We start from the raw sequence: 12,337 nt of genomic DNA on the forward strand, positions 1-12,337 counted from the left end.
CCATCCCCTAGAGTCCTCCAGAAGGCCATGGCCTCGTCCCCTGACCTCCCTCCCTTTCCCCAACCAGCAACTGCTTGAGGGTTTCCCAGTTTTTGTGCAGTTTCTTACCCTCATTCCAAAAGGCAAGCTAAAATATGCTGGTATTTTTGCTGGTAAAAGGCAAGCTAAAATATGCTGGTATTTTTGCACCCACCCCTTTCTGCCTTCAGCCCTGCTCACCACTGGAATGCCTTTCCCTGCAAGAGTGTCTCTGAAATGGAATCCATCCCTCAGTCTGAAAGAGGTTTGTTTGTTCGTTTTTTTTCATTTCTGTACCACCTAGTAGCTGAAGCTCTCTGGGCGGTTCACAAAAATTAAAACCACAAAGCGCAGCATAAAACAATATAAAATATGAAAGCTTAAAACCACAATATAACAGTACAACCAGAATAAAACCTAGCAGCAATGCAGAGATTTAAAATACAGATGTAAGACACCAAAGCTAAAAGACTAGGAAGATAAATGGCTCATGGAGAAGGACCGCTGAGGATGATCTTAGGATCTAGGTAGGCACATAGGGGAGGAGGCGATCCTCCAGGTATCCTGGCCCCAAGCCATTAAGAGCTTTGAATGTCAATGCCAGCACTTTGAATCAGGTCCTGGAATGGACTGTCAGCCAGAGCAGTTGGAAAAGTACTGGTGTAATGGGATCTCGTTGGCCAGCCCCTGGTAACAAAATTGCTGCCCTATTTTGGACCAGCTGAAGTTTCCGGACCGTTTTCAAAGGCAGCCCCACGTATAACGCATTGCAGTAATCCAGACAAGAGGTTATCAGAGCATGGATAACTGTAGACAGGCTATCTCTGTCCAGATACGGGCGTAGTTGGTATACCAGCCAGGTTTTGCACCCCTGGGCTAGACACTCCAAAGGACGTGCGCGTTTCCTGATTCCTGCAGAGTCACAGTACATCCGACCCTGTTGAAAGGCTTGAAGGATTATCTTCTTCCATGTGAGCCCACCTCCTCTGTGTGACCCCCCCCCCCCAGCCTCACTGAGGCAAGATGGGTATTGAATTTCTTAGAGGAGCCCTGTGCATCCTTCTTGTCAGAGCTGCTTTGGTTCAGACAAAAAGAAAAGAACAGAACAGACAAATCAAGCTGTTTGAGCTGGGAGGATGGGAAAATACAATATGAATATAAATCTCTGAGCCACCCAGCTCTTTTGCCATGACTTCTTGAAAACAGAGAATTAGTGTCATGATATGAACGATGAGCGGCACTCTTTGGCATGCAGCCTTGATGGATGGTACTTATTGCAATGGCAGCAGTTAGCATGAAATATAAGCACAGGGGCACCCGGCGGCAGAAATAGTCTGCAGCGGGGAACTGTAAGCGCCAGTCGTTTGGGAGGCATCTTTTATGCTCTGGAAGAAGCCGACTTGCCATAATTCCAGATGCAGGTCGGACATGTCGGCTGGATCATCTCAGAATTGCAGTTTGCTGGAAACCTACACCGATGGCCCTTCTGGCTGCTTCAACAGTAGGAGCCATGGTCGCCTGGCCCAACTTAAGCGAAGTACGTTTCAGTCCTACTGATTTTGCTGACAGAGATTGTGTTGCTTGGTTGGCAGGCCTGATCCACAAGACTTAGGGTGGAGCAGTGGTGTTGCTAGGTTCTTAAAAGATCTGGGGCGCTGGCCCATAGCACAAATTTGCACGTGCATATCCATCCATCCATCCATCCATCCATCCATCTATCCATCCATCTATCTACTCTCCAAGTCTAGGAAGGAAAGGAAAGGTTCCTTCTGTGCAAGCACCGGGTCATTGCTGACCCCTAGACAGACGCCGCTTGCGCTGGCGTTTTCCTGGCAGACTGTAGCGGGGTGGTTTGCCAGTGCCTTCCCCAGTCGTGACTACCTTTCCCCAGCAACCTGGGTACTCATTTTACCGACCTCGGGAGGATGGAGGGCTGAGTCGACCTGAGCCGGCTACCTGAGACCCGGCTTCCGCTGGAATCGAACTCAGGTCATGGGGAGAGTTTCAGTTGCATTACTGCCGCCTACCACTCTGCGCCATGCGAGGCTCCAAGTCTAAGTGGATGTGTGTGTGTGTGTGGTGTGCATGTGGTGTGCTTACGTGTGTGCATAGAGTACATACATACATACATAAGAAGTGTGCACTGACCCCCCACCCCACTTCAACTCAGACCCCGATTCAGCATTTTGGAAAACATCCCGCTTCTGCTCAGGCCAGTTTGTAGTCGGTCCACTTCAGCTCAGCACCAAGCCTGAGTCAAGGTTTGGAAAAATGAATCTTTATGCTTCCTGTTGACTACCATGGGAAATGAGGAAAAAAAACTAACTTTTTTCTCTTGATCAGAACTGGATGGTAATTTCACGCACAGTAGACCCCTAGAAGGGCATTGCACCTGCCCAATGCCAGAAAAAATAAGTGCAGGGTTCGTATTTTGATTTTCTTTTAAAGGGAACTGCCCATAACTTTGTTATTCCTTGGAAGAGTTGGATAAAAATTTCAGGATTCATTGCCTCATCAGAGGAGATGATGCCTCCCAAATTTCAGAATGATAGCCACAAGGGGATAGCAAGGGTGGCCTTGACATTTTGAGGTCTTCAAAACAGGACATATTTCTCTCTCAATGTTCCTTGTAGACCATTGTTCTGAAAATTACAGACAGCCTAGAGGTGTCCCTAAGTAAGAAACTAGAAAAGTTTCAGAAGGATAAGTGCAGCAGTTCATGTGGAAGGGGAGTTCTCCAATTTGGAGGAGGGAGCAATTTGCTTTCCCTTCCCTTTACCCCCTCCCCAATAGTTTTTGGGTAGATTTGTATGAAAATGCATGGGTCATTAGAGGTGTCTCCCAGGCAAGAAACCTGCAAAGTTTCTGAAGGATATACATGCCTGCAAATGTATAATGACTAGAATTTATTTACATTTCACCAATGTTAGCAGCAGGGGAATAGGGGTGGGAAGGTGCTATTGCACTCATGTCCTGCTTGTAGGTTTCCTGTGGGCATCTGGTTGGCCACTGTGTGAACAGAATGCTGGACTAGATGGACCTTGGTCTGATGCAGCATGGCTCTTCTTATGTTCTTAAATAGAGAGTGCCTCTGAGCATGTGCAGAATGTTCTTCTTTCACCACTGAGCACTTACATTCTCCCCCTACCAGTTCTATTCCCCTCCATGCAACCATCCCTCCTCATTCTACCATCCTCCAGCAACTCTTCATAAAAACAGATGTTTTGTTTTCTGCAGCTCTCCTCTACCTCCTCCTTGTTATGCACAAGCTCTCATTGTATCTTCCTCACCATAACTTCATTTGTACCAAGACTCACCAAGATTCAGCCAATGAGTCTGTTTTCAAAACTAGGGCTAAGTTATGGAGAAACTCTGAGCATGTACTAAAGGCCTTTCCCTCACCACCACTTAAGCTAGAGTTCATGCCCCCCCCCCAAAAAAAAAACATGTATAGGACTGAGCTGAAAGGGTAGTCAATTCATTAGATGGAATTGGGTAGGCACTGAATTAAGCTTGCACAACTCAGGACTTATTTCTGAGTAAACATGCAGAACACCAAGGTGCAAACCCCCCTGCAAAAGTAACTTGTGCTGGAATCCTATGCACACCTTCCTGAGGGTAAGCCTCATTAAACATAATGGGACTTGTCAGTAGGCATACATAGGATTGCATAAATTAGCAATATGTGTCTCCTCTCCACTTAAAAAACAAACCAAAAACTCCTATTTTTAAAATTAAATCTTTCTGTTCAGAGGAACATAGGAAGCTGCCTTGTACTGAGTCAGACACTGGGTCCATCTAGCCTAGTATTGTTGACACTGACTGGCAGCAGCGACTCTCCAGGGTTTCAGGCAGGATTCTTTCCTAGCCCCACCTGGAGATGTTGGGGATTGAACCTGGGACTTTCTGCAGGCCAAGCATGTGCTCTGCCACTGAGCGACAGCCCTTCCTATTGCTGGATACTGGCAAACAAAACAGCCCCAGATTTGTTTCTCTTCAACCATGTGACTTGAGTGAGGAGAAAACCAAACCCTCTTGTCTGCTTGAATAAAGTCAAATACAGTTCAGAACTTCTCTTGCCCATGGAAGAGAATTCTCTTTCAGAATTCTCCAAGATATGCCCTGGGTAGAATAAAGAAGAGAAAGAAAGAACAAGATAGGGGAGGGTAGAAGAAAAGAAGAATGATGATTGTAAATGTGTGTGTGGCGGGGGGGGGGGATAGAGAGAATTTCCGCCACTGCCGCCCACTCCTAGGCCCTCTGTACGTGTGCCAGCAGTTGTCTGGTCGTTCCAGGGGATGGGGGAGCCATTTTAAAAATGGTCCCTGCCCCCCAGAACAACAAGATGGCTGCCAGCATGCATCCATAGGAGGAAGGTAAGGAGCCGGGGGCTGGGTGGCAGCAGTGGCGACAGTGTGGCAGATGGGCTTCCAAATTGCATCGAAGAGCAATTCACCGGAGCGATTCAGAGTGACCCATTTTGCTTTGTGCTGCTTCGTGCCCCCAATGCCTCACCTCGGAGGCAGCACAAAGCAGCACGAAGCACCCTGCTTCGACTCAGAGCTCAGGCTTCGGGCCGAAGCAGTGCACAGACCTACCAGGAATTATGGGTGTCACAGTCCAATGCATCTGGAGGGCACACATCTGGCTTAGTCCCACTCTGGGTTTGATATCTTGGTCCTGCAAGAGTAGGACAGAGACAGAACTCAAGCTCCATCTGTCTGTCTGTCTATGCCTGGACAAGATGGGGAAAACATCATTCACTTCAGATGAAAAAGTGAATCCAGTTTTCTTTATTTTTGCTTCCTCGTAGTGCCGTTAGAATGGGCCCACCTGGGCATGGGCCCCGGAGCTTTTGAGCTGTCCTAATTGCTATTTTTTTACATTTTCCCATTGACTTGCATTGGAAAATAGAAATGGCCATAACCTTTTCAATTTGTAGGATAAATATATGGAATTTGGAGATCTGGTAGCCCACATTGAGCTGATTGGATCTGCCAAATATCAGGCAGTTATGTCCAGTGGTTTTTGTGCTAGCCACAGGTAACATTTGCTATTTTCAAGAAAATCTGTCTAAGCAAAGAGCTATACTTTTTTTGTTCTTCCACATGAGTGTATGGAGTTTGGGGACCTGGCAGCCCCTATAGAGCTGACCGACTCTGCCAGATTTCAGACAGTTAGGCCCAGTGGCTTTTGTGCTAGCCATGCATAAAGTTTCCTTTTTTCAAAGACTAAAACAAAAAGTAAAAACTGTCAAGTCACCCAGGGAATTAGAGATCCTAGTCAGAAGGTGTTTAAGGTGACCATGAAGAGGTCACTATCCCTAATCTCTGGTGTAGGTGTTTTCTGAGGTGCAAAAAAACCTCTCTCCCCCTACTTTTCTGCTCTTACATGCCCACTGTTGGGAGCTTGTTTACAATTACATTTTGAAGAGGAAGATGGAAGGGAAGAAAGAGCTCCATGTGAAATACTGATATTTCACACCGCATCTGATTTCACTGCCCCAAACTGGAACCTTTGGCTTCAGCAGAAGTTTAGTAGCTTCAGTACAGCACAGGATCCAGTTAGCCTCCACAAACTTCTTTCTCCCCCTCCACTTTAATTTCTCCTAAATAGCTGTAGGACTCGAATTATTCCAAAAGGAGGTTTAAGGCGGCATGATCGAGGAACTGCTGAGGCTTTAAATAGGTTCTAGAGTTTTAAAACAAGCTAGAGAAAGCTCTCAGCCAGGGGCAGAGGCAGCTCCCCCAGTGGCGGCTCCCCTGGTGGTGGCAGCCCCCCACCATGGAACAAGGGTCCTGGTAAGGAGCTGGTGCGGGGTGGTGTGTTGGGGGCCCAAAGCGGGATTCGGATGTCTGAATCCCTCTTTGGCTTCATAGCCCCCCTGAATCCGCCCGAGCCAAATCGGGCCTGCCTCGGAAGCCTCAAAGTGGCCTCCGAGTCAGATCGAGGGGGCCATGCACAGCCCTAAATCCTAGCTAGCAGTCCAACACCAGGTGGGGGCCACCAGGTTGGGGAAAGCTGAAGAGAGGAATCATCTTAATTCCCAACAGCTCCCATCAAGTGCTATGGGGTAAGGTGAATGGGCCCCCATCAATACGATTGCTAGGGAAAGACAAAATCTGCTGCCCCCAAGGAAAATAGGGTCATCAGAGGCAGGTTTAGCAGCACCTCCTGATGGTGTCCCTGAGGACACCTCCTTTACTCTCCCCCACCCCCGTAAGTCAATAGCTTCTCATCTTTCTGAAGGAATAGAGAAAGCAGCAGTATCCGTCGCTACAGTTTTGGTGGGGGCCAAGCGTTTCCCTGACCTCCAATGTTGGATAGCCCAGCCTCCAGTGGAGGGAAGACCTCATGATGTGGGAGGAGAAAGGGTTACATTTTATTGCCTCAGTAATATGTGGGTCTTTTCTCCACCCCAACCCCCAAATTGATGGGCATTTGGGTAGTAAATAAATAATACTTGATCTCACTTCTTGTTCTGGGCAAGAGGCTTCCCTAGCAGACCTAACTGTGTATATAACAGCCTCCCCCAACCTGGTGCCCTCCAGACTACAATTCCCAGGAGCCCTGACCATTGGTTATGCTGGCTAGGGCAGCTGGGAGTTGAAGTCCAAGACATCTGGAAGCCACCAGACTGGGGAAGGTTGGTATATCATTACATATAGGTGACTCTATAGAAGGCATACCTTGGTGCATGCCCAAGTCCATTTCTGTCTGTCTCATAGCTGGCAGTGCAAGTTTGTGCCACCGTGCAATTGCTGAGGGAGCAAATTAAGAAAAAGGGGACGGCGGGTTTGCCTGATGATGATTGATTTGTGTATGGATTCCATCCTAAGGATGAGATCCTCTGTCAGAAGGCAGACCTCGTTTCGCTTTTCCTAAGGTGGCAGCAAATGAAATGATAACATGTTCTTCTGGGATAATGTTCTTAATTTCCCCCTACCGCTTGAAGAGCAAAACTTCACTCCACCATCTGCCAGTTCCAGGCACTGTCCTCCCCTCCTCCCACTCCAGTCCCCAGGCAAGTACCGGCAACTTCTAGCTGAGCAGCTCTATCTGGTGTGAAGACGACATAGTGCTCCTTGTCCAACAGAGGAGATTCAGCATTCATCATGAAGGCCCTCATGAAGTCAAGGCTAAGCTGAAAACCTCTGGTGTTGCAGGACTCCCGCTTGAGCGGAGTAGATTTGAATGCACGGTCATCCAGTAGAAACGATCGGCAGCAGGTTCAGGAGACAATGAAGGGCATACTTATTCACACACAAAATCCTGTGGAATTCACTGCCCCAGGAGCATTAGAGCCCTGCTGGGTCAGACCAAGGGTCCATCTAGTCCAGCATTCTGTTCACACAGTGGCCAACCAGCTGCCTGTGGCAATCCCCCAAGCAGGACGCAAGTGCAGGAGCACAAGATGTGGTGTTTAGCATGTGCTTCTGAGGCCATAAAGGTTTAGATGAGACTTCCCCAGCCTGGTGCCTTCCATACATTTAGGACTACAAAATCCAGCATTCCTGGAGCCAAGAACAGCAAAAGGCAAGATAGATAGATAGATAGATGGCCAGACGGACAGACAGACGATAGATAGATAGATAGATAGATAGATAGATAGATAGATAGATAGATATAGACAGAATCAAAGTAAGGGCAAACTAATGGTTGAGATAGAATTGAAAAGGTGTGTGTGTGGGGGGGACATAAGCAACTACAGCGGATTTTTCTAGATTTTTAAATGAACAAACAAGAAGAATGATGCTAAACCTATTACAGAAGGGTGGGGTGGGGTGGGGTGGGGTGGAGACACTAACACAGCTGTCATAGCGCGCACTTTCTTCCAGCTTCGTTCCGCCAAAGGAGAGTGGGAAGGGTAAGGCTTCCTCTGCCGTGCCTGGCAGATACTGGCGCAGTTGCTCTCGGTGGCCACAGCAGAGGCAGGATAGGACTGGAGCCGAGAGAGAAATGCCACAGAGCTTCCCTCTCAGCTCCCGTCCCATCCTGCCGCCGCCGCCACCATCATTGCACACAGTGGCAGCTCGTCAGGGCAGTGGGAGGCTGCTCAATGATCAGGTGGCCCGTGCATCCCGATGGATTGTCTTGTGCTCCTCCTGGGGTGTGTGCACACCACTTTGGAGACCACTGCTCTAGCTTCTAGTCCTCTGCTCTCCAGTAACACCACCTCTCTCACAAGGAGCAAACAGAGGCTGACTCACAGCAAAGCACACTCCCTCCTCCTCCTCCTCCCCCCCTCCCCTCCCAGTGGCCGGATCTCTCTCCAAATGATACATTTGGCGCCTCTCTCTCCACTAGCCTTCCCCCCTCCTCCTTCTCCTCTCCTCTCCTCTCCTCTCCTCTCCCCTTGCTCTTCCTCTCCCAGTGGCCGGATCTCTCTCCAAATGATACATTTGGCGCCTCTCTCTCCACTAGCCTTCCCCCCTCCCTCCCTCCCTCCCTCCTCCTCCTCCTCCTCCATCTCCTCTCCCCTTCCCCCTCCCCTCCCAGTGGCCGGATCTCTCTCCAAATGATACATTTGGCGCCTCTCTCTCCACTAGCCTTCCCCCTTCCCTCCCTCCCTCCTCCTCCTCCCAGTCCACGTGATCTTTCACAAGTTGATACATTTTGGAGACAGCCTGTTTGGGCTGCTCAGAAGGTATAAGAAGAGTTCCGAATATACGAGGCAGACCGAGGTGCCCCGTAGGTGCCCCGCTTCAGTTTGGGGTGCCTCGACACTGTTCTGATCTGCTTTGTAGCAAGACGATGCACCTCTGAATCAGCCCACTTCACCTCGTTATTCAGGCTTTGGACCGAAGCAATGCACAGCCCTAAAAACTACTAGAACTGGTTAGTTGATAACGGATTGACACAGTGGCCTAAATCTTTGAACTATGCTCAGGGGTGTGGCAGTGAGCGCCTGCACTTCAGAATTTACCCCTACACCACTGGGAATTATACAGTCATAGAGTTGGAGGTGGACTTGTTGCCCATCCAACCCACCCCCCTGCTCAATGAAGGAAATCTAGAATTAGAGGATCTGCTTGAAGTCATCCAGCAAGGGAGAGCCCACCGCCATTAGGTAACTGGTTTTATTGCAGAACTGTTCACACTGTCGATATGTGTCTCTTAATATTCAACTACAATCTACCCTCCAGTAAATTAAGCCCATGAACCCTATTCCTGCCCTCTGGAATGACAAGGAACTAGTCTTTGCCCTCTTCTGGGTAACAGCCCTTCAGGTATTTGAAGAGTAATATCATGTCCCCTGCTACCTCTGCTCTTCTCCAGGCTAAACGCACCCAGTTGCTTCAACCTTTCCTCATAGGACTTCTTTCCATATCCCTGACCATATTCATTGGCCTCCACTGAATCCCTTCCAGTTTGTCTACATCCTCCTTGTAATGTGGCATCCAGAAATGGACACAGTGTTCCAGATGATGTTGAACTCGTGCAGAGTAAGTGGAACTATTACTTTGTATGATCTGAACCTATAGCTCTATTGACATAGTTTTAAATCACATTAGTCTTTTTTGCAGCTTCACCACACTGCTGACTCGTGTTTAGCTTATGACCAACTACAACCCTGAGATCCTTTGCATATGCACTGCTGCCAAGCCAGATATCCCCATCTATACCTGTGCATTTCCCCCTCCCCAATGCAGAATGTTACATTTATCTCTATTGAATTTCATTTTGTTAGTTTCAACTCAGTTTTCCATCCAAACTGAATTTACCAGTATAAATATTTCATGTGAGTGGAATTGATATCTGAGTGGATGGATCTCTGTATCACAGTGAATGTGTTTGAGCATTGGGGCATGTGAGAAGAATGGATTTGTGCTTAACAGATGGTTACCCTGTTCTGTAACCCCATGTATGGTCCATGCAAAGTGGCATACCCCAGAATGCGTGCTTGTTCTACATCTGAAATGGATGGGCTGGTCTTTTGCCACATGATCTCCTATGACCATAAAAAAAAAAAAAAACATTGCTGGATAGTGGGGGAATGATTGAAAAACAACAATTGACAATCGGGAACAAGAAAGATCATTTGCAAACTCTTGCCAAATCCCTGCAGCTGAAATTATAACCTGCAACGATTGCTGGCATAACAGGCAGGAGAGTAACCAAGTGAGCAAAATTTCCATTTGTAATAAGCTCCAGAGAGGAGGGCCTAGTTTTTATTTTTGTATTTAAAATCAGCAGAGGCAAAAGATTACATACAGCCTATGCTGAAAGAGTGGCAGAACGCTTTCGCCAGCCACCCCCCTTTCATGTTAATGGACTTCAATTAATTTTTTATTTGGTTTTTTTTTTGGTGGGGGTGCTACGTACCATCTTTGGATCCTGTAAAAACATTTCTAACAAACCCTTCAGGAGACTTAAAGAAAATGACATGCATCAAAGAGTTGGGTAATGGGTACGAAGCGAGTGCTTATAGCATCTGTCAGCTTATATAGCTTGAATGCAGAACAACAAGCAAAAAGAAAAAAAAAGAAAAAGGGAAAGGGAAAGGGAAAGGAATATGCTGGATTATTTCTGTGCTAAGGCAGCAGCTCCGTGGCTGGTGGATGGGGTGGTCAGTTACCCATCAAGGGGTAAAGCCTTTTCTGCACTTCAGGCTGCAGGTGGGAAGGGGTACATCTATATGAACAAACTCCTTGCACATAAAATTTAATATCCATATGTATGCAATTTGGAAGGAGGAGTGGGGGGTGGTGATGTTGCATCTTTTCTAATAAATATAATGTGCTTAGAATGCCAAGGAGAAATGTTTAGCAAAGTCTGCACCTTGGCAAAGTCTGGCTTCTGAAGTGGGTCAGATCGCCGATGAAATGTTAGATGGAAGATTTTGAGAAGGGCCCCCAACCAAGGCACAGAGAGAACTCCTGCCTCCCTCATTCATTCATTCATTCATTCATTCATTCATTACATGTCTATACTGCCCAATAGCTAAAGCTCTGTGGGTGGTTTACAACAAACTAGAAGTAGACGTAGCTCACCTTTGAGGACAGGCAGTTCCCCCAAGTAAAAAAAAAACACAAGAGGGTACCTGGGAGCTAAAGTACACATTCAGAAGAACCAACTGGTGCAGTCCTGTGGAGGATGTACCATTTCAAACACAGTTGGGTTGGATGTATATTTGAATGTTCTCCCACATTAAAAACCACACACCTCACCCCCTCACCCACACAGAAAACTAGCATGCTAGGGAGAAGACTCAAATAGAACCTTTCTCCGTATTCTGCAAGTTTTCTAAATGCATGGTGTTTTCAACCCAGAGGACTAGAAAACTCTTTCTAGTGCAGTACCCTTCAGCAAGAGCAACTAGGTGCTCCTTCAATAGTCTCATGATGAAAAAGGAAGTGAAGAAGACTCTATATTGTATGTCTTAATATCTCCTGTGACAATGAGACCTTTTCTCTCTCCCAGACATCACTGAAAGAAAAGGTTTCCACCCTATTTCCCATCCTTACTGATAATGGGGCATGGGGATGCGTTCCTTGCTTACCTGAGGACCTTTCCAGAGCCAGGATCTGCAGGAGAAGCCACCACCCAGGGAAGAGGGCCTGCCTGCTGCTTTCTGCTGCCGCCGCCACTCCCTGAAGGACCAGGCCCCCAGGTACTGAGCCAGCTGCTGCTGACTGTCGCCACCTGTTCCGGTCCTTCCTCTCCGGCAGATGCCAGAGGGTAGCACTGGGAGAGGAGGTGTCGGAGCCATGGCCGCTCACGTTTGGGGTGCCACAGGGTTCCATCCTCTCCCCGATGCTATTTAGCATCTATGTGAAGCCGCTGGGGGCTATCATCAGGAGGTTTGGGGTGCGGTGTCATCAATATGCGGATGACACGCAGCTCTACCTCTCGTTCAGATCTTCACCAGGGTTGGCCATAGAATCCCTGCCCAAATGTCTGGAGACGGTGAGTGGCTGGATGGGGAGGAATAAGCTGAAGCTGAACCCTGACAAGACCGAGGTACTTTTGGTGGGAGACAAGAGGAGGCTGGGGGATGTTGACCTGGTGTTGAATGGGGTACGGCTACCCTTGAAAGACCAGGTCCGCAGCCTGGGGGTCATTTTGGACTCCCAGCTGTCCATGGAGGCTCAGGTGTCAGCTGTGAGCCGGACAGCGCTGTACCAACTCCATCTGATACAGTGGCTGCGCCCCTACCTTCCCGACCATCTGCTACCATCAGTAGTACATGCCCTGGTTTCCTCTCGCCTATACTACTGTAACGCGCTCTACGTGGGGTTACCCTTGAAGACGGTTCGGAAGCTGCAGCTGGTGCAGAACGCGGCGGCTCGCCTGATTAAAGGCAGCCGCTGGCATG

The sequence above is a fragment of the Heloderma suspectum genome, chromosome 12, assembly GCF_057233095.1.
Source record: "Heloderma suspectum isolate Gila_16-S chromosome 12, 16-S_ref, whole genome shotgun sequence".
NCBI classification, from domain to species: Eukaryota; Metazoa; Chordata; class Lepidosauria; order Squamata; family Helodermatidae; genus Heloderma; species Heloderma suspectum.